At 47.5% G+C, this 26,018-nt stretch overlaps 1 long non-coding RNA gene across 1 annotated transcript in view; it reads right to left on the reverse strand.

Annotated features, from left to right (window-relative positions):
- Positions 1 to 776: 776 nt before the first annotated feature.
- Positions 777 to 26,018, reverse strand: part of LOC148146661 (uncharacterized) — a 102,592-nt gene continuing 77,350 nt past the window's right edge. Inside the window, exons 2-3 of the long non-coding RNA XR_015760654.1 lie at positions 5,301 to 5,390; positions 777 to 3,955 (exon numbers count right to left, since the gene is read on the reverse strand). This is a non-coding gene — a long non-coding RNA (uncharacterized LOC148146661). The remainder of the gene's footprint in view (positions 3,956 to 5,300; positions 5,391 to 26,018) is intronic.

A 26,018-nucleotide genomic window follows, 5' to 3' on the forward strand; every position in this document is an offset into this window, starting at 1 on the left:
GGTCTGGGTTCTTAGCCAAAGGAGAACAGTGGGCCTAGTCTCCAAGTGTTACTGGGAACAGCTGTCAAACTACAATTACACTGAGTATGAGTTACCAACAAGAGGGAAACAATTCAGCCCAGTGGTCTTGCACAAAAGAAGTATCTCTGATGATAGAATTTAACTCATGGGAAACTGAATGAAAGGGAAGATTTGAATGCAGTTGTAACTAGGACAATAATTTGACTGAAACCTTGTGATGCTTCTTTTACATTACATATCTTGTTTCTAATCTGTTCACTGACGGAACTGTCAATGAAGATTGCAAACACAATGGATTACAAGTGGAAAAATCTTTGGTTGAATATGTTTGATACTAAGTTTACAAAGTGAAGTGTTCTATTGGGGATAAATAGGTGTGACAGAATAATAGAACAATGAATTGAATCAATTGTTCCATAGACAAATAATGTTTCCTTAAATAATATTTTTGGGAGTGATTAATCTTCCAGCAATGTTAGGTAGGCTGTAGGACATGACTACTCTCATTCATTATCTCGACGTTAATAAGGACTAGTTGCCACTATTCCACCTCTGAATCTGATTAGATCAACTATTGTTAAACTATGATCTTTCATCTATCCAGAGTTAATGCTACACTGATCACTGCTTTATGATACATGCTGTCCTTGGGAGGAAGAGGATTTGATGAGGGCCGTGCTACAATCAGTTTTATGGCAATCTAGAAAAATAAAATTGTTTCATCAAATAACTGCCTAGTACCTGCAATATTATGACTATAGTTAATAATTGTATTGAAAAGCATTACAGAGAATTAACAGTACATAACACAGAACGTGGTACATTAAATACGGAAACTGTGAATGAGACGTTAACGTGATTCGGTTTTACCCGCCATCTATACACACTATATCACAAACAGAGCTCACAAAGCCATTTTCAGAACTGCGACCTTTTGCATGATAATGACAACCAGTCAGACTCTGCCAGGTGTCCAATCTCAATGATACATTGCACAGTTTTTTTTCCCTCGCATCTGACATTCCAAAACAGCCACGTTCATGCAAAGTGTGACAAACTCAGGATTGTCTTGCATTTACAGAAACAGTTATTACTTGTTCCTCAGTTATATTTGCCTACTTTTATACTTATGTTTTAATGACTGAAAAGAAATATTAGGCTCTTATATTATGGACACATATTCACAACAGCGAGCCCTCAAAGAACTGAACTCAATGAGATTAAGCTTGTTTCGGTATCAATTCTGAATTCAGGACAGGATAATTATGAAGGTCAATCATCTCAGCCATGGGGCATCTCTGTAGGAATTCTTCAGGATCGTGTCCTCGACCCCAGAATAAAAATGCCTAATTTCTGCCCTTCCCTCCATCATCATTTCTGAGGTAAAGAGGTTTGCACATGGTCGTGCAATATGCAGCACCATTTACAATTCCTTAGGTAATGCAGAGATCTGTGTCCATATAAAGTGTGATAAAATGACCTTGGACTGACAATTGGAAAGTAACATTCATGCCCCACAAGCACCGAGTAACAACCGTCTCAAAAAGTGAGAATCTACCAATCTCCCATTGGCTTACTATGACATTACCATCACTGAGTGCATGACCTGGGCCAACTATTGACAAGAGAATGAACTGGTCTGGCCATAAATGTGCTCTATGTCACTCACCCTGATTGCTGTGGTACTTACGCTGCCTGCCTCCCTCTCCAATCCATGTCCTCCATCCAGAAAGTCGATCTCAGGGCTCTCCTCGTATCTGGCTGAGTGCAACATTCACAGAGCTCCTCATTGTGCAGTACAAACAACCAATCACCACATTCAGTCCTCACACTCTTCACCATGCATGACCAGAAATGGATACCACCTACAAGATGCAAACTAGGAATACCTCAACTCTCTTTCAAGAGCACCACGTAAACACTTGACCCATGATCAAGGGCTGCAGGTGAACAGAAACACTGTCACAGGCAAGTTCCCTCTCAAAACAGATTTCATTCCAATTTGGAAATACAGTATATGGTTGTATCATCACTGTTGCTGGGTAACATTTCTGCAATTTCCCTCCCAAAACACTGGAATGTCCTGCACTCAGGCATTACAGATATTCAAAAAGACAGATCTCCAACAGCATCAAAATGGCGATAAGAGCTGGGCAATCAACATTGGCCTCGCTAAAGCTTACATTGCATGAGCACATTTAAAAATGATCGTGATTAACATCTCTTCAAGAAGGCATCTCTGAACCCAAAGGGAGTTTGTGTTCCTGTACAGCACAGAACAGGAGAAATATACTAAGTGGAAGATTAGATGATTGGTGCTGAGGTCTTGCTGAACTCAGGGCATCCGTTATCCCAGAGGACAGTCCATGTCATGTCTTAATTGGCTGATTTCAATGAATTTTCAAACTCTCAAAGCCAAGAGACAGACGCTTTTGCCTCAATTATCTGTGCTGGGACCTGGTCTATGTGTTGGTGTTCCCTATTCCAGAAAACTGTGATGAATCAAGTGAAGGATCTCTTATTTTCAAAAGTGGTTCAGTTTTGGGCGTTGCATATTGATGACAATCAACTCAGAGTCGGAATATTCATTCAATGGGATGCTGTAAAAAGGGGAGGAGTTGTCTATACTGGGGAGTTAGCTGTGTGTGGGGGATCTCCATTTTCTGTTATTCATTCGGTGGATGTGGGTGTCACTGCCTTGGCCAGTAATTACCCCCATCCCTAATTGCTCAGAGGGCACGTCAGATTCCCCAGATTTACATGCTTTTGGAGTCACTTGTAGGCCAGGCCATGTTAGGATTATCTTCTCAAAGGGACATTTGTAAAGGAGATGTTTGTTTCTCATGACAGTTGACAACAGTTTAATGGCTACCATTAGACTGTTAAGTCCAGATTTTTATTGAACTCAGATTTCATTGTCTGCTATAACAGACATGGAGTCTAGAGTGTGTTGCTGGAAAAGCACAGCAACCGAGGAGCAGGAGAAACGACGTATCGGGCAAGAGCCCTTCATCAGGAATGAGGCCTCAAGCCTCTCAACTCTGATCTCCAGCATATGCAGTCCTCACTTTCTCATAGTAGACATTGAACCCATCTCCTAGAACATGACACAAGTCTCGGAATTAATAGTCTCATATGATAAGACCACTTGGCCATCACCTCTCCTAATCCTTGGCATTGGATTGAATACTCAGAAGCAGCCTCTGATACCAAGCAATGGTACAATGTATGGCTGTCCCAGAACAAGCTGGGGTACAATTCTGTTGACCTCCATGGAGAGCGCTGCTTTAACTATGGCGATTCCTCACCCCAGGTTTTGCTCCGAATCTGGGAGGAGGATCTCTGTTCACAAGGAGAACTGCAGGAGCCTGGACATCAGGCAGGAAGCTTTGCTTCATCTCATGATTTCCAAACCGGAAATTTGCAATGACCAAAGCTGCATCAATTCAGATTTTACTTGAGTGGGGGCTGTGGTGTGCAATCTTTAACATTATGGGGGGAGTCCAGACCAAATATTTCCATTCTTTTGATTGTAGGGGGTACCCAACCTGGGACATGGTGGTTGGATTCCCTGCTGAAAACTTCCATGTTTCAGATTGTCATTGTGTTCAATCCTGTACAAGTGTGTGTGTGTGAGGGGGGTGGGAAGGGGGTGGCGCTGGGAGGGTTAGCAGTTCAATACCCTATAATTTCTTCATTCACACTGTAGAGGGCATCCATTCCTGGACGCTTGGAAGTATTCGCTGCCCTGTACCATAGTTATGTAGTGTGGATGTGCAATTCTGAATGCAGTCTGAGTTGTGGAGACTCCACAACCGAGTGCAGGAATGTTGTAATCGATGTCTGTGTTTGGTGTCTTCCATTCTTCATTGATCCCGGGTGGTGTTGTTTGGATGTTGTGATCTTATGAGCAACTCCAGCCAGTCAGAGTAAGCTGAAAAGCAGAAGAAATTAATTATTGACTGCTCCAAAAATATTGAATACATAATCATATTTCTAAAAGTCATTTGATCCTTATGTGATTACCTACATTTTTTAAAAGTGAAAATAATTCATTTGACAGTGATAAATGTAATGGTTCAGACAATATGACATACAAGCATCTTTGTGCTAAAACCATCCGGCACAGAGAATATTTGATCAGTAACTTCATGTCTTTTCTTTTTCTTTCTTTGCCTTTCAGTTAATCTAGCAGCGATTGCATTCTTAGCTGGCAACAAGAGTAGTCTTTCAACATGCACCACTCGCTATCTGGTCGCGATGGCCGTGTCTGATCTACTGTTTATTATTTTTGAGGTCATACTTATTCGCTTTGCTGACTATTATTATCCACGGTGTTTCCTGGACATCACTCCTGTTTGTAGTATAAACTGGGCCCTGACTGACTTCACAGTTGATTGTTCTGTCTGGTTCACTGTCGCTTTTTCTTTTGATCGATTTGTTACCATTTGTTTTCAACAGTTAAAATCTCAGTATTGCACAGAGAAAACTGCGAAGAGAGTTCTGGCAACAATCTGTATTCTCGTTTCTGTAAAGAACATTCCAAACTATTTTCGACTTGAAGCTGGAAGGATCATCGACAATGTTCCGTGATATTGTTACACCAGTTACAATTACTTTAATGATCATTTGTGGGTGAGTTTTAAATATATTGAATCATTTATAACACCACTTCTTCCATTCATTTTGATTCTCTTTCTCAATGTTCTGACAGTCAGACACATCTTCGAGTCCAATAAGGCGCGTAAAGGACTGAGGTGTCAGACAAAAACAGAGAATGACCCAGAGATAGAGAGCAGAAAGAAATCTGTGACTTTACTGTTTGCTATATCTGCCAGCTTCATACTTCTCTGGTCGGTGTATATTATATATATATGATATTGGTTATTACGTAAGTGATTTTTATCTCTTTGAACAAGTTGCTTATATGCTGCGGAACCTCAGTTGCTGCACCAATGCAGTGATTTATGTGGTGACACAGAAAAACTTCAGAGACCAGTTAAAGTATGCAGTGAAATATCCAGTTATAAAAATAATTCAATTGATTAATAAATCCAAGTAATTGAGAGACATTATGAGCTGCAGCAGATAATGGAATAAGGAGTTCACGTGAGAAATGGCCCGAAAGGAGAAGAAGGAGCAGCAACATGACAACACTCCCTTTCAAATGGGAAAGGACTGATAAAAAGATAACCAAAAGAGGAATTTGGCGTGCCAAAAAAGACTCATTCCCAACAATCAGTTCACAGCAAGTAACCCAGATACATTTAATAACAGACCTGTAAGAAAGGACCATCGTTCACTGCAGGGTAAACCGCAATGTCAGGCTCCTGTTCACTCTTCCTCATGGAATTCTCTGATCCACACATCTCAACAAAAGTAAATAAAAGAAAAGTTTCAACTCCAGTTTTTGATTACAAATGTATTTTCAGCAAAACTTTGTTGAGTTCCATTCAGCTTCCCCCCGCCCCCCCCCCCCCCATCCTGATGCTGATATCAGACTTTATTCTATTTTTTCAGCTGCTGTGTTGATGGGGAATCCAAGGCCCAATCAGAGGGATCTGAAGCTCGGGAATGGGATGTGGGAGATGTGCCAATATCCTCCGTGCTTCTATGAAAAGGTTTTGTGCCTTTCACTGACTGCACCGAGCTCAGCGGGAACTGGCTCTGGACGAAGCCTGTTCGCTTGTGGCTTCAGAATGGAGCCTGAGATCAGTTCAATCTGCATCATCACCAAGGTGATTGTTTCCATCTGTAACACAGCTCCTAAACCCATCCCCCTGCCTCACAGCTCATCATCGAGTAACAGCCATCCATTCCACTGTTACCTCTGGCCCTTGTATTCCCGCGCCATATCAGTCCAACATCAGATTGTAAACTCCATACATTTTCTTTGTCCAAATTTCTTCCAATGTCCTGCTTTGCTTTTTCAACAAATTCCATTTCGTGACCATCCACTGACCACAGTGATCTACACAAGCATGTTGTCCTCCAAATTCTCAAGTTTACATTGCACTCGGCTAAACGAAATATTTCAAAGTCACCCATTGATTTTTTGTTTTCTTGGTCGGGTGTAAGTCATGTTTTGTAAAATCTCTATGGAAGTGTTGATGTTCTACTGTGGTGTAATATTATCAGCTGGTGTTATAGTCAAAGAAATGATAGATTTCCTAGAATTAAGCCATAGAGTCAAAGAGACGTACAGCATGGAAATAGACCCTTCGGTACAACCCGTCCATGCCGACCAGTTATCCTAACATAATCTAGTCCCATTTGCCAGCATTTGGCCCATATCCCTCTAAACCCTTCTTATTCATTCACTATCACATCTTGAATCCTTTTAAATGTTGAAATTGTACCAGCCTCCATCACTTCTTCTGGCAGCTCATTCCATACACACTCTTCATGAAAGAGTTGCTCCTGATGTCCCTTTTACATTTATCCCCTCTCATTCTAAACCTTTGCCCTCTAGTTGTGATCTCCCCCACCCTAGAGAAAGTGCCTTATATATTCACCATATCTATGCACCTCATGAATTTATAAACATCTATAACGTCACCCCTCATTCTCTGACACTCCAGGGAAAACATCCCCAGCCGATATAGTCCCTCAGTATAGCTCAACATCCTTGAAAATCTTTTCTGAACCCTTTCAAGTTTCAGAACATCCTTCTGCTAGGAAGGGGACGAGAATTGCACACAATATTCCAAAAGTCGCCTAACCAATGGTCTGTACAGCCGCAACATGACCTCTACTCCTACACTCAATATTTTGATTCATAAAGGAAGGTATTCCAAATGGCTGATTCACTATCCTATCTACCTGTGACTCCACGTTCAAGGAACTTTGAACCTGCACTCCAAAGTCTCTTTGTTCAGCAACACTCCCGAGGACCTTACCATTAAGTGTATAGGCCTTTCTCCGATTTGCCTTTCCAAAATGCAGCACCTCACATTTATTGAAATTAATCTCCGCTCCTCAGCCCATTGGCACATCTGATTAAGATCCAGTTGTACTTCTAAGTAACCTTCTTTGCTGTCCACTACACCTCTAATTTTGGTGTTATCTGCAAGCAGACTAACTAGAGCTCCTAAGATCAGGCTCATTCCTGATGGGGGGCTTTTTGTTTGAAACATAGATTCTCCAGCTCCTTGGACGCTGCCTGATCTGCTGTGCTTTTCCAACACCACACTCATGACTCCAATGTTCACATCTAAGTCATGCAACGACAAAGTGAAATGGCAGGGGAGAATGCCAGAAACAATACCAACTCTGACAATGTGGTCAATCCTGCATGACTGAGCTGTGTTCACTTCTGGACTCCCTCTCTCAGTCCTTCCGATTACCCAACTCCTTCTCCAAATTAAAATACTCCTTAAAATTTACCTCCTGGAACAAGTTATTGCCAAATGACCTAATATCACCTTCAATGAATCAACACCAACTCTATGTAAGTTGATATAATAAATGTATTTTTAAATACGTTTTCAGAGGCATAGAATTGTATAGCATGGAAATAGGCCCTTAGGTCCAACTCATACACACCAGCCAGATATCCTGATGTCATCTGATGCCATTTGCCAGCATTAGGCCTATGTCCCTCGAAACCATAGTTTATTCAGATACCCATCCAGATGACTTTTAAATGCTGTAATTGTACCAGCATCCACCAAATCCTCTGGCAGTTCATTCCATACACGTAAAACACTCTATGTGAGAAAGTTACCCCTCAGGTTCATTTTAAACCTTTCCTCTCTCACCTTAAATCTGTGCCATCTAGTTTTGGACTCCTCTCCACTAGAAAAGGATTTTGTTTATTCACCCTATACCTTATGATTTATTAAGGGATTCACAATCTCTTATGATTTTAGAAACCTCTATAAGGTAATCCCTCAGCCTTTGTTGCAAAAGAGAAAGCAGCCCCACCCTGTTCAGCCTTTCCCTGTAGCTCAAACTCTCCAATCCCAACAACATCCTTGTCAATCTTTCTGAACCATTTCAAGTTTAAGAACATATTTCGTATAACAGGGAGACCAGAATTGAACGTACCTCACATTTATCGAAATTAAACTCTATCTGCCACTCCTAAGTCAATCGGCCTATCTGATCAAGGTCCCATTGTAATCTGGCATAACCTTCTTCACCCTCCAGCCCTTCGGTACTTCACCCTTGTTTGGAGATGATACAAGATTTTCTATTAGGAGCCATGCAATTTCCTCCTTAAATTCCTACAATGACCTGGGATACTATTGATCAGGTCCTACCTTTATTTTTTCGAAGACCTCTAGCATGCCTTCTTCTGTCATGTAAACTGTTATCAAAACATAAACTTTTATTTCTCTGGGATGTAAAATACCCATGTCTTTCTCAACAAATGCAATGGATGTAAAATATTCATTTAATATCTGTCCCATCTCCTCAACTTAAATGCAAACAAGACCTCACTAATTTTGAGAGGGGTCTACTCTCTCTCAATTTGCTCTCTTGCTCTTAATGGAATTGCAGAATTTTTAAAACATTATCTTTAACCTTATCTGGGAGTGGTATTTTATCCCATCGTTGTCTTCCCGATTTCCTTCTTAAGAGTACAAATAGATGCTTTAAACTCGTCAAGAGATTCAGTTGATCCCAGTTGTCTGTATCTAATATATGATTCCTTCTTTCTTCTTGACAACAACTTTAATTATTGTGCTCATGCTTTGTTTCTAATCCTATCAGTTTTGCCTTTCACTATAACAGGAACATTATGCTTCTGAACTCTCATTATCACACAATTGAAGGGCTCCCATTTGTGAACGGTATATTCCAATCAACTTTTCAAAGTTCAGTTTTATATCCTTACAATGTGCCTTACTCCAATTAAGAGCTTTAACTTTTGTGGAAGACTAACCCATTTCCATAACTGCTTTAAAACTCGTAGTATTATGATCACTCGCGCCAAAGTGTTCCCCTGCTAACACTTCAGTCACATACCTTGGTTTATTTCCTAAAGGCTGCTGCAGTAGCTCAGTGGCTCAGTGGTTCTCACTGTTGCCTCAAAGCAGGAGAAAACAATGTTCGATCCTCTCCTGCAGTGACGGCGCTTCTGTGGGATTTGCACATGCTACTTGTGTCTATGTGGGTTTCCTCCAGATGCTCTGGTTCTCTTCCACAGTCCAAAGGTGTGCAAGTTAGGTTGGTTGGCCATTCCACCATAGTATCCAGGGATGAGCAAGTTAGGTTGGTTGGCCATTACACAATAGTATCCAGGGATGTGCAGATTAGGTGTGCTACTCCATGGGAAATATAGGATAGGAGCATTGGTCTAGGTGGGATCCTCTTCCAAGGTTTAGCGTGGATTCGTGAGGCTAAATGATCTGTTTCCACACTGTACGGATCTAAGAAGTTAAAGTTTTGCTCCTTTTCCAGCTGGAACATTAATGTATTGATAAAGAAAATTTTCTTGAACACATTTTGGAATTTTTTTCATGATCCTAACCTTTAACACTGTGGCAGTCCCAGTCAGCGTTCGGAAAATTAAAATCCCCTAATTTTACAAACTTATTAGTCTTATATATATTTGAGAGCTCTAAATATTTGCTTTTGAATTTTCTTCTGACTGTTGGGATGGCGATAGTCCAATCCCATGAAGATGACCATCCCTTTCTTATTTCTAATTTCAAAATATAGATTTTCACCAAATGATCTCTCAATAGTGGCTACGCTAAGTACAGTAGGAATGTTTTTCTGAATCAAAACTGCTACTCCCCCTACTCTCTTGCCTCTCTTCCAATCCTTCCCATAACATCTAAAACCTAGAACATTGAGTAGCCTGTCTTGTCCTGCCCACAGCTAGCTTTCTGTAATAACAACAGCCCAGGCCCATGTTCCCATACATGCCCTAAATTCATTGGCCAGATATGTAAGATCTCTTGGTTTAATTTGTTAGAATTATTTGGTTCTCTGACTTGCTCCTGTCTGCTTTTTTTCTAATTAACTTGCTCTTTTCAAATTCAGAGCCTCTCTCATCTTTCTTTCTATTTTCACTGTTATTTAGGAATCCCCAGCCCCATCTCTAAAAGTTTACAGGTTCTCGAAATAGAACTATTAGGTCTCCCAACCAGGATATCAGTCTCTTTCCAGCTCAGGTGAAACCCACCTTTCTTGAACAGGTCGTTTCTGTCCCAGACGATATCCAAATGATCCATGAAACAAGAGTCCCAGCACATTGCACCAGCTCTTCAGCCATTGATTTATCTGTCCTCTCCTTTTATTCCTTCCCTCATCAAAACTTGGCATCAGAAGCAAACCCGAGATTTTTTCTTGTGATGCTCTGCACTTTAACCTTCTACCTAACCTCTTAGACTCACTCTGCAAAGCATTAACCCATTCCCTGAATATGCCAGTCCTCCCAATGTGTGCAATAACTTCCAGTTTTTCTCTCTCTCTCCCCTTTGACAATCTGCTTCACACGTTTTGAGAAGTCCTTTACCCTGGCACCAGAAAAGCAACACACTCTCCTAGATTCACAATTACTGCTGCAGAATTTCCTGTCTGTGTCCCTGTCAGCAGAGCCCAGGATAACAATTATTCTTTTAAATCTTGAAAAACCCATTGAACATTGGATTCTTCCTTCGTGCCCAAGATCTGGCTACTATTTCTCTTTACCTCTGAGAGAATATCTCTTTCAACAGCACCTGAACAAAACAGAGAGAGGGGAACAACTGCAGGAGACGTCTGAATGACCCTCTTCCCTTTGCTGACAGACAACGATCTGTCTGACTGTTCCTGCTGTGTAATCCCTTCTCTAAATCTACTCGTCATCCCACTCAGTGTCTCCTGTATGGCTTCAATGACACGAAGTATGAAATGAAGAAGCTCTCAATAGCACCTTACATCTAAAGATAATCTCCGCATATATACAATCTCTCCAGAGTCATCCGCGTATAGCCTCTCGACAAGTTCCACATAAATAAACAATTTCTCCAGAGCCGTCCACGTGTAGGCCTGTCCACAAGCTCTGTATATGAACAATCTCTCCAGAGCCAACAATGTGTCGGCCTCTTCATAATCTCCATATATAAACAATCTATCCAGAGGTGGCCACGTATAGGCCGCTCCGTAAGCTCCATATGCAAACAATCTCTCCAGAGTCGTCCACGTGTAAGCCTCACCACGAGTTCCATGCAATTCTGGTCTCCTTCCTATCAGAAACATTTTGTGAAAGTTGAAAGGATTCAGAAAAGATTTACAAGGATTTTGCCAGGGTTGGAGCATTTGAGCTACCGGGAGAGGCTGAATCGGCTGGGGCTGTTTTCCCTGGAGCATTGGAGGTTCAGGGGTGACATTATAGAGTTTTACAAAATCATGAGGGGCATGGATAGGATAAATAGACAAAGTCTTTTGCCGAGGGTCGGTGAGTCTAAAACTAGAGGGCATAGGTTTAGTGCGAGAGGGGAAAGATATAAAAGAGACCTAAGGGGCAACTTTTTCACACAGAGGGTAGTACGTGAAAGGAATGAGCTGTCAGAGGAAGTGGCGGAGGCTGATACAATTGCAACATTTAAGAGGCATTTGGATGGGTATATGAATAGGAAATGTTTGTAGGGATATGGGCCGGATGCTGGCAGGTGTGACTGGATTGCGTTGCGATATCTGGTCAGCATGGACTGGATGGACCGAAGGGTCTGTTTCCATGCTACACATCTCTATGACTTTATGACTCTATGTTTAACAATCTCTCCAGGGCCGACCATGTGTAGGCCTCTCCACAAACTACACATATAAACAATCTCTCCAGAGCTGTTCACATTTAGACGTCTCCACAAACTCCGTACATAATCAGTTTCTCCAGAGTCATCCACGTGAAGGCCTCTCCACAACCTCTGTATATAAACAATTCCTCCTTTTTCACATATTTGCTCATGTAATTTTACTTCTATTAAAGCTTACCCATAAATTATGACAGACCCAGTCCTCTCTAGTTTCCTAGCTTTTCCTTAGTAACTTTCCTACATAATGGTACCACATCAGCCACCCTCAAATCTCTGGCTCCCCACCCGCTGCTGCTGATGATACAAATATCTCAGCAAGGGGCCCAGCAAGCTCTTCCCTAGCTTCCTCACAGTCTGACATTTTTGCAGGTCAGAGAATTCTGTAGAATCCATAGAATCTCTCCAGTGTGGTAACAGACCCTTCGGCCCAACATGTCCACACCGACCCTCCGAAGAGTAACCTACACAGACCATTTCTGATACTCCATATTTACCCCTAACCTACACATCCCTGAACACTATGGACAATTTATCATACTCAACTCACCCAACCTGTACACCTTTGGATTGTGGGAGGAAACTGGAGCACCCGGAGATAACCCACTGTTTAATGCCAGACTGTATGATGTGGTCCACAAACAGCATGGCCTCCTATCTGCTCCCAATCTACATCATAGAGACCATGGACAATGGTATATGGGAGGGTCTAGACAAACCACAAACCCTGGAAAATCCTTTCAGAAGACAAATACTCCCAGAAGCAATGATCCAAAGACTAGTGTTTGTCTCTATGGGACTTGACCAGCCATGAATCTCCCGTGGTATACGAGAGCATGACTCCGCCTGTCTGAATCCTTGAGGAAAGGCATCATCAACCCTGTCCACAAGTGGAAGGAGGAAGGAGAGGGGAATGACCCCACTGTGTCACTGTCACTGAACCCTGGGGACATTAAACTTACCCCACTGTGTCTCTGTCACTGACCCCTGGGGGCATTTGACTGACCCCACTATGTCTCTCTCACTGACCCCTGGGGACATTGCACTGACTACACTGTGTCACTGTCACTGACACATGGGGGCAATAGACAGACACCACTGTGTCTCTGTCATTGTCCACTGGGGACATTAGACTGACCCCATTGTATCTCTGTCACTGACCCCTGGGGAAATTAAACTGACCCCATTGTATCTCTGTCACTGACCCCTGGGGACATTAAACTGACCCCATTGTGTCTCTGTCACTGATCGCTGGGGACATTAGACTGACCCCACTGTGTCACTGATCCATGGGGACATTAAACTGACCCCATTGTGTCTCTGTCATTGACCCCTGGGGGCATTTGATTGACCCCATTGTTTCTCTGTCACTGACCCCTGGTACATTACACTGACTCCACTGTGTCACAGTCATTGAAACCTGGTGACAATAAACTGTCCCTCCTGTGTCTCTGTCATTGACCACTGGGGGGATTAGACTGACCCCAATGTGTCTCTATTGCTGACCCCTGGGGACATTAGACTGACTACACTGTGTCTCTGTCACTGACCCCTATGCACATTAGACTGACACCACTGTGTTTTTGTCACGGAACCCTGGGGACATTAGACTTACCCTACTGTTCTCTGTTACTGACCACTGGGGACATTAGACTGACCCATTCTGTATCTGTCACTGACCACTGGGGACATTAGACCAACCCCACTGTGCCTCTATCACTGACCCCTTGGGACATTAGATTGACCCCACTGTGTCTCTGTCACTAACCACTGGGGGCATTAGACTGACCCCACTGTGTCTCTATCACTGACCCCTGGAGTCATGAGACTGACCACACTGTGTCTCTGTCACTGACCCCTGGGAATATTATACCAACCACACTGTGTCTCTGTCACTGAACTCTGGGGACATTAGATTGACCCCACTGTGTCTCTGTCATTGAACCCTGGGCACATTAGACTGACACTACTGTGTCTCTGTCATTGACCCCTGGGGGCATTAGACTGACCCAACTGTGGAGGGCACGGTGGCACAGTGGTTAGCACTGCTGCCTCACAGCGCCTGAGACCCGGGTTCAATTCCCGCCTCAGGCGACTGACTGTGTTGAGTTTGCACGTTCTCCCCGTGTCTGCGTGGGTTTCCTCCGGGTGCTCCGGTTCCTCCCACAGTCCAAAGATGTGCAGGTCAGGTGAATTGGCCATGCTAAATTGCCCGTAGTGTTAGGTAAGGGGTAAATGTAGGGGTATGGGTGGGTGTGGACTTGTTGGGCCGAAGGGCTTGTTTCCGCACTGTAATGTAATCTAATGTAATCTAATCTAATAATCTAAACTATGTCTCTGTCACTGGTCTCCGGGGATATTAGACCAAACCCACTGTGTCTCTGACACTGACCCCTAGGGACAGTAGACTGGCCCCACTGAATCTCTGTCACTGACCCCTGGGGGCATTAGACTGACCCGACTGTGACTCTGTCACTAACGTCTGGGGACATTAGACTGACCCCACTCTGTCCCCGTTACTGACCCCTGGGGGTACTAGACTGACCCCACTGTGTCTCTGTTTCTGACACCTGGGGACATTAGACCGACCCCACAGTGTCTCTGTCACTGACACCTGGGGGCATTAGACTGACCCACAGTGTACCTGTCACTGACCCCAGGGGGCATTAGACTGACCACACTATGTCTCTGTCAATGACCACTGGGGACATTAGACGGACCCCATTGTGTCTCTGTCACTGACCCCGGGGATATTAGACTGGCCCGACTGTGCCTCTGTCACTGACACCTGGGGACATTAGACTGACCCCAATGTGTCTCTGTCACTGACCCCTGGGGACATTAGACTGACCCCACTGTGTCTCTGTCACTGACACCTGGGGACATTAGACTGAGCCGACTGTGTCTCTGTCACTGACCCCTGGGAATATTAGACTTAACTGACAGTGTCCCTGTTACTGACCCCTGGGGACATTGGTCCGACCCCACTGAGTCTCTGTCACTGACACCTGGGGGCATTAGACTGACTCCAATGTGTCTCTGTCACTGACCCCTGGGGACATTATACTGAGCCCACTTTGACTCTTTCACTGACCCCTGGGGACATTATGCTGACCCCACTGTGTCTCAGTCACTGACCCCTGGGGGCATTAGACAGACCTCACTGTCTCTGTCACTGACCCCTGGGGACTTTAGACTAACCCCACTGTGTCTCTGTCACTGACCCCTTGGGACATTAGACTGAGCCTACTGTGTCTCTGTCACTGACCCCTGGGAATATTAGACTGAACTGACAGTGTCCCTGTTACTGACCCCTGGGGACATTAGTCCGACCCCACTGAGTCTCTGTCACTGACCCCTGGGGACATTAGACTGACACCACTGTGTTCCTGTCACTGACACCTGGGGGCATTAGACTGACCCCACTATGTCTCTGCCACTGTCCGCTGGGGACATTAGACTGAACCCACTCTGTCTTTGTCACTGATCCCTGGGGGAATTTGACTGACCCCACTGTGTACCTGTCACTGACCCTTGGGGACATTTAGACTGAACCCACTGTGTCTCTCTCACTGTCCCCTGGGGACATTAGACTTACTCCACTGTGTCACTGAAACTGATTGCTGCAGCATGAAACTGACCCCATTGTGTCTCCGTCACTGACCACCAGGGGCCGTAAGGTGACCTACTGTGTTTTGGTCACTGACCCCTGGGGGCATTTGATTGACCCCACTGTGTCTCTGTCACTGGCTGCTGGGGGCATTTGACTGACCCCACTGTGTCTCTGTCACTGACCCTTGGCGACATTAGACTGATCCCACTGTGTATCAGTCCCAGACTCCTGGGGACATTAGACTGATCCATTCTGTATCTGTCACTGACCCCTGGGAACATTAGACCGACCCCACTGTGTCTCTGTCACAGACCCCTGGGGACATTACATTAACCCCATTGTGTCTCTGTCACTAACCACTGGGGGCATTAGACTGACCCCACTGTGTCTCTGTCACTGACCCCAGGGATATTAGACTGGCCCCACTGTGTCTCTGTCACTGACACCTGGGGACATTAGACTGACCCCAATGTGTCTCTGTCACTGACCCCTGGGGACATTAGACTGACCCCACTGTGTCTCTGTCACTGACACCTGGGGACATTAGACTGAGCCTACTGTGTCTCTATCACTGACCCCTGGGAATTTTAGACTGAACTCACAGTGTCCCTGTTACTGACCCCTGGGGACATTGGTCCGACCCCACTGAGTCTCTGTCACAGACCCCTGGGGGCATTAGACTGACCCCACTGTGTCTCTGTCACTAACCCCTGGGGACATTAGACTGACCCCACTGTGTCTCTTTCACGGTCTTCTGGGGACATTAGACCCACCACACTGTGTCTCTGTTACTGACATCTTGGGACATTCGACTGACACCATTGTGTCTCTGTCATTGACCCCTGGGGACATTAGACTGACCCGAATGTGTCTCTGTCACTGACCACTGAGGACTTTAGACTGAACTCACTGTGTCTCTGTCACTGAACCCTGGGGACATTAGACTGACCACACTGTGTCTCTGTCTCTGACCCCTGGGAATATTACACTGTCCTGACAGCGTCCCTGCAACTGACCACTGGGGATATTAGTCCGACCCCACTGAATCTCTGTCACTGACCCCTGGGGGCATTAGACTGACACCACTGTGTTCTTGTCACTGACACCTGGGGGCATTAAACTGACCCCACTATGTCTCTTCCACTGACCCCTGGGGACATTAGACAGACCCCACTGTGTCTCTGTCACTGACCCGTGGGGGCATTAGACTGACACCACTGAGCACCTGTCACTGACAACTGGGGGCATTAGACTGATCCTCAGTGTACCTGTCACTGACCCCTGGGGTCATTAGACTGACCACACTGTGTCTCTGTCGCTGACCCCTGGGAATATTACACAGTCCTGACAGCGTCCCTGCAACTGACCCCTGGGGGCATTAGACTGACACCACTGTGTACCTGTCACTGACACCTGGGGCCATTAGACTAACCCTCAGTGTACCTGTCACTGACCCCTGGGGACATTAGACTGACCACACTGTGTCTCTGTCTCTGACCCCTGGGAATATTACACTGTCCTGACAGCGTCCCTGTCACTGACCCCTGGGGACATTAGTCCGATCCCACTGAGTCTCTGTCACTGACCCCTGGGGGCATTAGACTGACCCCACTATGTCTCTGCCACTTATGCCTGGGGACATTAGACTGACCCCACTGTGTCTCTGTCACTGACCCCTGGGGACATTATACTGAGCCCACTTTGACTCTTTCACTGACCCCTGGGGACATTATGCTGACCCCACTGTGTCTCAGTCACTGACCCCTGGGGGCATTAGACAGACCTCACTGTCTCTGTCACTGACCCCTGGGATATTTAGACTGACCCCACTGTGTCTCTGTCACTGACCCCTTGGGACATTCGACTGACCCCACTGTATCTCTGTCACTCACCCCTTGGAATATTAGACTGAACTCTCAGTGTCCCTGTTACTGACCCCTGGGGACATTGGTCCGACCCCACTGAGTCTCTGTCACTGACCCCTGGGGCCATTAGACTGACACCACTGTGTTCCTGTCACTGACACCAGGGGGCAGTAGACTGACCCCAACTTGTCTCTGTCACTGTCCGCTGGGGACATTAGACTGATCCCACTGTGTCTTTGTCACTGACCCCTGGGGGCATTAGACTGACCCCACTGTGTACCTGTCACTGACCCCTGGGGCCATTAGACTGACACCACTGTGTGCCTGTCACTGACACCTGGGGGCATTAGACTAACCCCAATGTGTCTCTGTCACTGACCCCTGGGGGCATTATACTGAGCCCACTTTGACTCTTTCACTGACCCCTGGGGACATTACGCTGACCCCACTGTGTCTCAGTCACTGACCCCTGGGGGCAATAGACAGACCTCACTGTCTCTGTCACTGACCCCTGGGGACTTTAGACTGACCACAATGTGTCTCTGTCACTGACCCCTTGGGACATTAGACTGAGCCTACTGAGTCTCTGTCACTGACCCCTGGGAATATTAGACTGAACTGACAGTGTCCCTGTTACTGACCCCTGGGGACATTAGTCCGACCCCACTGAGTCTCTGTCACTGACCCCTGGGGACATTAGACTGACACCACTGTGTTCCTGTCACTGACACCTGGGGGCATTAGACTGACCCCACTATGTCTCTGCCACTGTCCGCTGGGGACATTAGACTGAACCCACTCTGTCTTTGTCACTGACCCCTGGGGGAATTTGACTGACCCCACTGTGTACCTGTCACTGACCCCTGGGGACATTTAGACTGAACCCACTGTGTCTCTCTCACTGTCCCCTGGGGACATTAGACTTACTCCACTGTGTCACTGAAACTGATTGCTGGCGCATGAAACTGACCCCATTGTGTCTCGTCACTGACCACCGGGGGCCGTAAGGTGACCTACTGTGTTTTGGTCACTGACCCCTGGGGGCATTTGACTGACCCCACTGTGTCTCTGTCACTGACCCTTGGCGACATTAGACTGATCCCACTGTGTCTCAGTCCCAGACCCCTGGGGACATTAGACTGATCCATTCTGTATCTGTCACTGACCCCTGGGAACATTAGACCGACCCCATTGTGTCTCTGTCACAGACCCCTGGGGACATTACATTAACCCCATTGTGTCTCTGTCACTAACCACTGGGGGCATTAGACTGACCCCACTGTGTCTCTGTCACTAACCCCTGGGGACATTAGACTGACCCCACTGTGTCTCTTTCACGGACTTCTGGGGACATTAGACCAACCAAACTGTGTCTCTGTTACTGACATCTTGGGACATTCGACTGACACCATTGTGTCTCTGTCATTGACCCTTGGGGACGTTAGACTGACCCGAATGTGTCTCTGTCACTGACCACTGAGGACTTTAGACTGAACCCACTGTGTCTCTGTCACTGACCCCTGGGGACATTAGACTGACCACACTGTGTCTCTGTCTCTGACCCCTGGGAATATTACACTGTCCTGACAGCGTCCCTGCAACTGACCACTGGGGATATTAGTCCGACCCCACTGAGTCTCTGTCACTGACCCCTGGGGGCATTAGACTGACACCACTGTGTTCCTGTCACTGACACCTGGGGGCATTAAACTGACCCCACTATGTCTCTGCCACTGACGCCTGGGGACATTAGACTGACCCCACTGTGTCTCTGTCACTGACCCCTGAGGACATTAGACTGTCGCCACTGTGTCCCTGGTACTGACCCCTGGTGGCATCAGACTGACCTCACTGTGTCCCTGGTACTGATCCATGGGGGCATTAGACTGACCCCACTGTGTCTACGTCACTAACCTCTGGGGACATTAGACTGACCCCACTCTGTCCCTGTTACTGACCCCGGTGTACTAGACTGATCCCACTGTGTCTCTCTCACTGACCCCTGGGGACATTACACTGACCCCACTCTGTCTCTGTTACTGACCCCTGGGGACATTAGACCGACCCCACTGTGTCTCTGTCACCGACACCTGGGGGCATTAGACTGACCCACAGTGTACATGTCAGTGACCCCTAGGGGCATTAGACTGACCACACTATGTCTCTGTCACTGACCACTGGGGACATTAGACTGACTCGACTGCGTCTCTGTCACTGACCCCTGGGGACATTATACTGACCCCACTTTGACCCTGTCACTGACTCCTGGGGACATTAGACGGATCCCACTGTGTCTGTGTCACTGAACCCGGGGACATTAGACTGACCCAACTGTGCATCTGTCACTGACCTCTGGGGACATTAAACTGACCCAACTGTGTTTCAGTCACTGACCCCTGGGGACATTAGACTGACCCCACTGTGTCTCTGTCACTGACCCCTGGGGGAATTAGACTGACTCCGCTGTGTACTTGTCTCTGACCCCTGGGGGCATTAGACTGACCCCACTGTGTACCTGTCACTGACCCCTGGGGACATTTAGACTGAACCCACTGTGTCTCTCTCACTGTCCCCTGCGGACATTAGACTGACCCCACTGTGTCACTGAAACTGATTGCTGGGGCATGAAACTGACCCCATTGTGTCTCTGTCAATGACCTCTGGGGGCCGTAAGCTGACCCTACTATGTCTTGGTCATTGACCCCGGCGGCATTTGACTGACCCCACTGTGTCTCTGTCACAGACCCCTGGGGACATTGCACTGACTCTACTGTGTCTCTGTCACTGACCCCTGGGGGCATTAGACTGACCCCACTGTCTCTTTGTCACTGACCCCTGGCGACATTAGACTGACCCCACTGTGTCTCAGTCCCAGACCCCTGGGGACATTAGACTGACCCATTCTGTATCTGTCACTGATCCCGGGGGACATCAGATCGACTCTGTCACTGACCCCTGGGGACATTAGATTGACCCCATTGTGTCTCGGTCACTAACCACTGGGGGCATTAGACTGATCCCACTGTGTCTCTTTCAGTGAACCCTGAGGACATTAGACCAACCATACTGTGTCTCTGTCATTGACCCCTGAAGACATTAGACTGACTCCACTGTGTCTCTGTCACTGACACCTGGAGACATTAGACTGAGCCTACTGTGCCTCTGTCACTGACATCTGGGGGCATTAGACCAACCACAGTGTGTCTCTGTTCCTGACTACTGGGGACATTAGACTGACCCCATTGTGTCTCTGTCACTGAACCCTGGGGACATTAGATTGACCCCACTGTGTCTCTGTCACTGAACCCTGGGGATATTAGACTGACTCCACTGTGACTCTGTCATTGACCCCTGGTGGCATTAGACTGACTCCACTGTGACTGTCACTGACCCCTAGGGACATTAGACCAAACCCACTATGTCTCTGTCACTGACACCTAGGGATATTAGAATGACCCCACTGTGTCTCTGTCACTGACTTCTGAGGACATTAGACTGACCCCACTCTGTCCCTGTTACTGACCCCTGGGGGCATTAGACTGACTCCATTGTGGCTATGTCACTGACCGCTGGAGTCTTAAGACTGACCCTACTGTGTCTCTGTCACTGACCCCTGGGGGAATTAGACTGGCCCCACTATGTCTCTGTCACTGACCCCTGAGGACAGTAAACTGACTCTACTGTGTCCCTGTCATTGAGCCCTGGGGACATTAGACTGTCCCCACTGTCTCTCGGTCACTGACCACTGGGGACATTAGACTGACTCCACTGTCTCTCTGTCACTGACCCCTGGGAACATTTAACTGACCCCACTGTGTCACTGACACTGTCCCCTGGGGTCATTAGATTGACCCCACTGTGTCTCTGTCACTGACCACTGGAGGCATTAGACTGACCCCACTGTGTCTCTGTCACTTAGCCCTGGGGACATTAGACTGATCCATTGTGTATCTGTTACTGACACCTGGGGGCATTAGACCGACCCCACTGTGTCTCTGACACTGTCCCCTGGGGTCATTAGATTGACCCCACTGTGTCACTGTCACTGACCACTGGAGGCATTAGACTGACCCCACTGTGTCTCTGTCACTTAGCCCTGGGGACTTTAAACAGACCCCACTGTGTCTCCATCACTAACCTCTGGGGACATTAGACTGACCCCACTGTGTCTCTGTCACTGACAACTGGGGACATTAGACTGACCCCACTGTACCTCAGTCACTGTACCTTGGGGACATTAGACTGATCCATTGTGTATCTGTTACTGACACCTGGGGCCATTAGACCGACCCCACTGTGTCTCTGACACTGTCCCCTGGGGTCATTAGATTGACCCCACTGTGTCTCTGTCACTGGCCACTGGAGGCATTAGACTGACCCCACTGTGTCTCTGTCACTTAGCCCTGGGGACTTTAAACAGACCCCACTGTGTCTCCATCACTAACCCCTGGGGACATTAGACTGACCCCACTGTGTCTCTGTCACTGACAACTGGGGACATTAGACTGACCCCACTGTGTCTCTGTCACTGAACCTGGGGACATTAGATTGACCCCACTGTGTCTCTGTTTCTGACCCCTGGGGATATTAGACTGACCCCAATGTGTCTCTGTCATTGACCCCTGGGGACATTAGACTGATCGCACTGTGTCTCTGTCACTGACCCCTGGGGACATCAGACTGAGCCCACTGTGTCTCTGTCATTGACCCCTGGGGACATTAGACTGACCCCACTGTGTCTCTGTCACTTATCCCTGGGGACATTAAACTGAGCCCATTGTGTCTCTGCCACTGACCCCTGTGGACATTAAACTGACTCCAATGTGTCTCTGTCACTGAGCCCTGGGGGCATTAAACTGACACTACTGTGTCTATGTCATCAATCCCTGGCGGCCTTTGACTGCCACCACTGTGCCTCTGTCATTAACCCCAGGGGACATTACACTGACCCCACTGTGTCACTGTCACTGACCCCTGGGGACATTAAACTGACCCTATTGTGTCTCTGTCATTGACCCCAGGGGGCATTTTACTGACCCCACTGTGTCTCTGACACTGACCCTTGGGGACATTACACTGACTTCACGGTCTCTCTGTCACTGAGCCCTGGGGACATTAAACTGACCCCACTGTGTCTCTGTCATTGACCCCTGGGGGCATTTGACAGACCCAACTGTGTCTCTGTCACTGACACCTGGGGGTATTAGACTGATCCCACTGTGTCTCAGTCACTGTACCGTGGGGATATTAGACTGTTCAATTGAGTATCCGTCACTGACACCTGAGTACATTAGACCGAAGCCAATGTGTCTCTGTCACTGTCCCCTTGGGACATTAGATTGACCCCACTTTGTCTCTGTCACTGACCACTGGAGGCATTAGACTGACCCCATTGTGTCTCTGTCACTTATCCCTGGGGACTTTAAACAGACCCCACTGTGTCTCCATTACTAACCCCTGGGGACATTAGACTAACCCCACTGTGTCTCTGTCACTGACCCCTGGGGACATTAGACCAACCACACTGTGTCTCTGTCACTGACAACTGGGCACATTAGACTGACCACACTGTGTCTCTGTCACTGAACCCTGGAGACATTAGATTGACCCCACTGTGTCTCTGTCTCTGACCCCTGGGGATATTAGACTGACCCCAATGTGTCTCTGTCATTGACCCCTGGGAGAATTTGATTGAGCCCACTGTGTCTCTGTCACTGACCCCTATGGAAATTAGACTGACCCCACTGTATCTCTGTCACTGACCCCGGGGACATTAGACCAAACGCACTGTGTCTCTGTACTGACCCCTTGGGACATTAGCCTGACCCCACTGTGTCTCTGTCACTGACCTCTGGAGACATTAGACTGACCCCACTCTGTCCCTGTTACGGACCCCTGGGTGTATTCGGCTTTCCCCACTGTGTCTCTGTTAATGACACCTGGGGGCATTAGACTGACCCAATTGTGTCTCTGACACTGACCCCTGGAGACGTTAGTCCGACCACACTGTGTCTCTGTCAATGACCCCTGGGGGCATTAGACTGACCCAACTATGTCTCTGCCACTGACCCCTGGGGACATTAGAATGACCCAACTGTGTCTCAGTCACTTACCTCTGGGAACATTAGACTGACCCCACTCTGTCCTTGTTACGGACCCCTGGGGGTATTAGAATTTCCCCACTGTGTCTCTGTCACTGACCGCTGGGGACATTGGACTGACTCCACTGTGTCTCTGACACTGACCCCTGGGGACATTATTCCGACCCCACTGTGTACCTGTCAATGACCCCTGGGGGCATTAGACTGACCCTAATATGTCTCTGCCACTGACCCCTTTGGACATTAGACTGACCCAACTATGTCTCAGTCACTGACTCCTGGGGACATTTTACTGACCCCACTTTGACTATGTCACTGAGTCCTCAAGACATTAATCTGACCCCATTGTGCCTCTGTCACTGGTCCCTGTGGACATTAGACTGACTCCATTGTGTCACTGTCACTGACACATGGGGGTATTAGACTGACCCCACTGTATCGCTGTCACTGATCCCTGGGGACATTAAACTGACCCTACTGTGTCTCTATCATTGACCCCTGGGAGCATTTTACTGACCCCACTGTGTCTCAGTCACTAACCCCTTGGGACAATACACTGACTCCACTGTGTCTCTGCCACTGACCCCTTTGGACATTAGACTGACCAAACTATGTCTCAGTCACTGACCCCTGGGGACATTTTACTGACCCCACTTTGACTCTGTCACTGAGCCCTCAAGACATTAATCTGACCCCATTGTGCCTCTGTCACTGGTCCCTGTGGACATTAGACTGACTCCACTGTGTCACTGTCACTGACAGGTGGGGGTATTAGACTGACCCCACTATATCGCTGTCACTGATCCCTGGGGACATTAAACTGACCCTACTGTGTCTCTGTCATTGACCCCTGGGAGCATTTTACTGACCCCACTGTGTCTCAGTCACTCACCCCTTGGGACAATACACTGACTCCACTGTGTCTCTGCCACTGACCCCTGCGGACATTAAACTGACCCTTCTGTGTCTCTGTCATTGACCCCTGGGGGTATTAGACTGACCCCACTGTATCACTGTCACTGATCCCTTGGGACATTAAACTGACACTACTGTGTCTCTGTCATTGACCCCAGGGGGCATTTTACTGACCCTACTGTGTCTCTGACCCTAACCGCTAGGTACATTGGACTGATCCATTGTGTATCTGTCACTGACACCGGGGGACATTAGACCGACCACACTTTGTCTCTGTCACTGGCCCCTAGGAACATTAGCTTGAACCCACTGTGTCCCTGTCACTGACACCTGGGCACGTTAGATTGACCCCACTGAGTGTCTGTCACTGACCCCTGGGGACATCAAACTGACCCCACTGTGTCCCTGTTACTCACCTGGGGGCATTAGACCTACCCCACTTTAACTCTGTCACTGATCCCTGGGAACATTAGACTGACCCCACTGTGTCTCTGTCACTGACCGCTGGGGACATTAGACTGACCCCTGGGGACATTACACAGACCCCACTGAGTCTCTGTCACTGACCCCTGGGGACATTAAACTGACCCCACTGTGTCCCTGTTACTCACCTGGGAGCATTAGACCTACCCCACTCTGTTTCTGTCACTGAACCCGAGGGACATTAGACCGTCCCCACTTTGTCTCTGTCACTGACCCCTGGGGACATTAAAATGACACCACTGTGTATCTGCCATTGACCCCTGGGTATATTCGACTGACCTCACTGTGTCTCTGTCACTGACCCCTCGGGCATTAGACTGACCCCACTGTATCTCTGTCACTTACCCTGTGGGCATTAGACTGATCCCGCTATGTCTCTGTCACTGAACGTTGGGGACATTAGACTGACCCCACTGTGTCTCTGTCACTAACCTCTGCGGACATTATACTGAGCCCACTTTAACTCTGTCACTGACCCCTGGGGACATTAGACAGTCCCCACTGTGTCTCTGTCACTGACCCCTGGGGACATTAGACAGACCTCACTGTGGCTCTATCACTGACCCCTGGGGGTATCAGCCTGAACCCACTGTGTCTCTGTCACTGACCGCTGGAGACATTAGACTGACCCCTGGGGACATTACACAGACTCCACTGTGTCTCTGTCACTGACCCCTGGGGACATTAAGCTGACCATACTATGTCTCTGTCATTGACCCCTGGGCGCATTAGACTGACCCTACTGTGTCTCTGTCATTTGCCCCTGGGGATATTAGACCGAACCCATTGTGTCTCTGTCACTGACCTCTGGGTATATTAGATTGACCCCACTGTGTCTCTATCACTAACCACTGGGGGCATTAGACTGACCCCACTGTGTCTCTGCCACTAACTCCAGGGAAATTAGACTGACCCCACTATATCTCAATCACTGACCCCTGGGGACATTAGATTGACCCCACTCTGTCTCTGACCACTGTGGTCATTACACTGACCCCACTGTGTCTATGTCACTAAGCCCTGGGGACATTAGACTGATCCCACTGTGTCTCTGTCACTGACCCATGGGGACAGTAGACTGACCACACGGTGTCTCTGTCACTGACCCCTGGGGACATTAGACCGACCACACTGTGTCTCTGTAACTGACAACTGGGGACATTAGACTGACCCCACTGTGTCTCTGTCACTGATCCCTGGGGACATTAGATTGACCCCAATGTGTCTCTGTCACTGACCCCTGGGGATATTAGACTGATCCCACTTTGTC

This window comes from Chiloscyllium plagiosum, unplaced genomic scaffold (genome assembly GCF_037043375.1).
Source record: "Chiloscyllium plagiosum isolate Xiang-an unplaced genomic scaffold, Cpla_swu_hap1 HiC_scaffold_20, whole genome shotgun sequence".
Classification (NCBI taxonomy): domain Eukaryota; kingdom Metazoa; phylum Chordata; class Chondrichthyes; order Orectolobiformes; family Hemiscylliidae; genus Chiloscyllium; species Chiloscyllium plagiosum.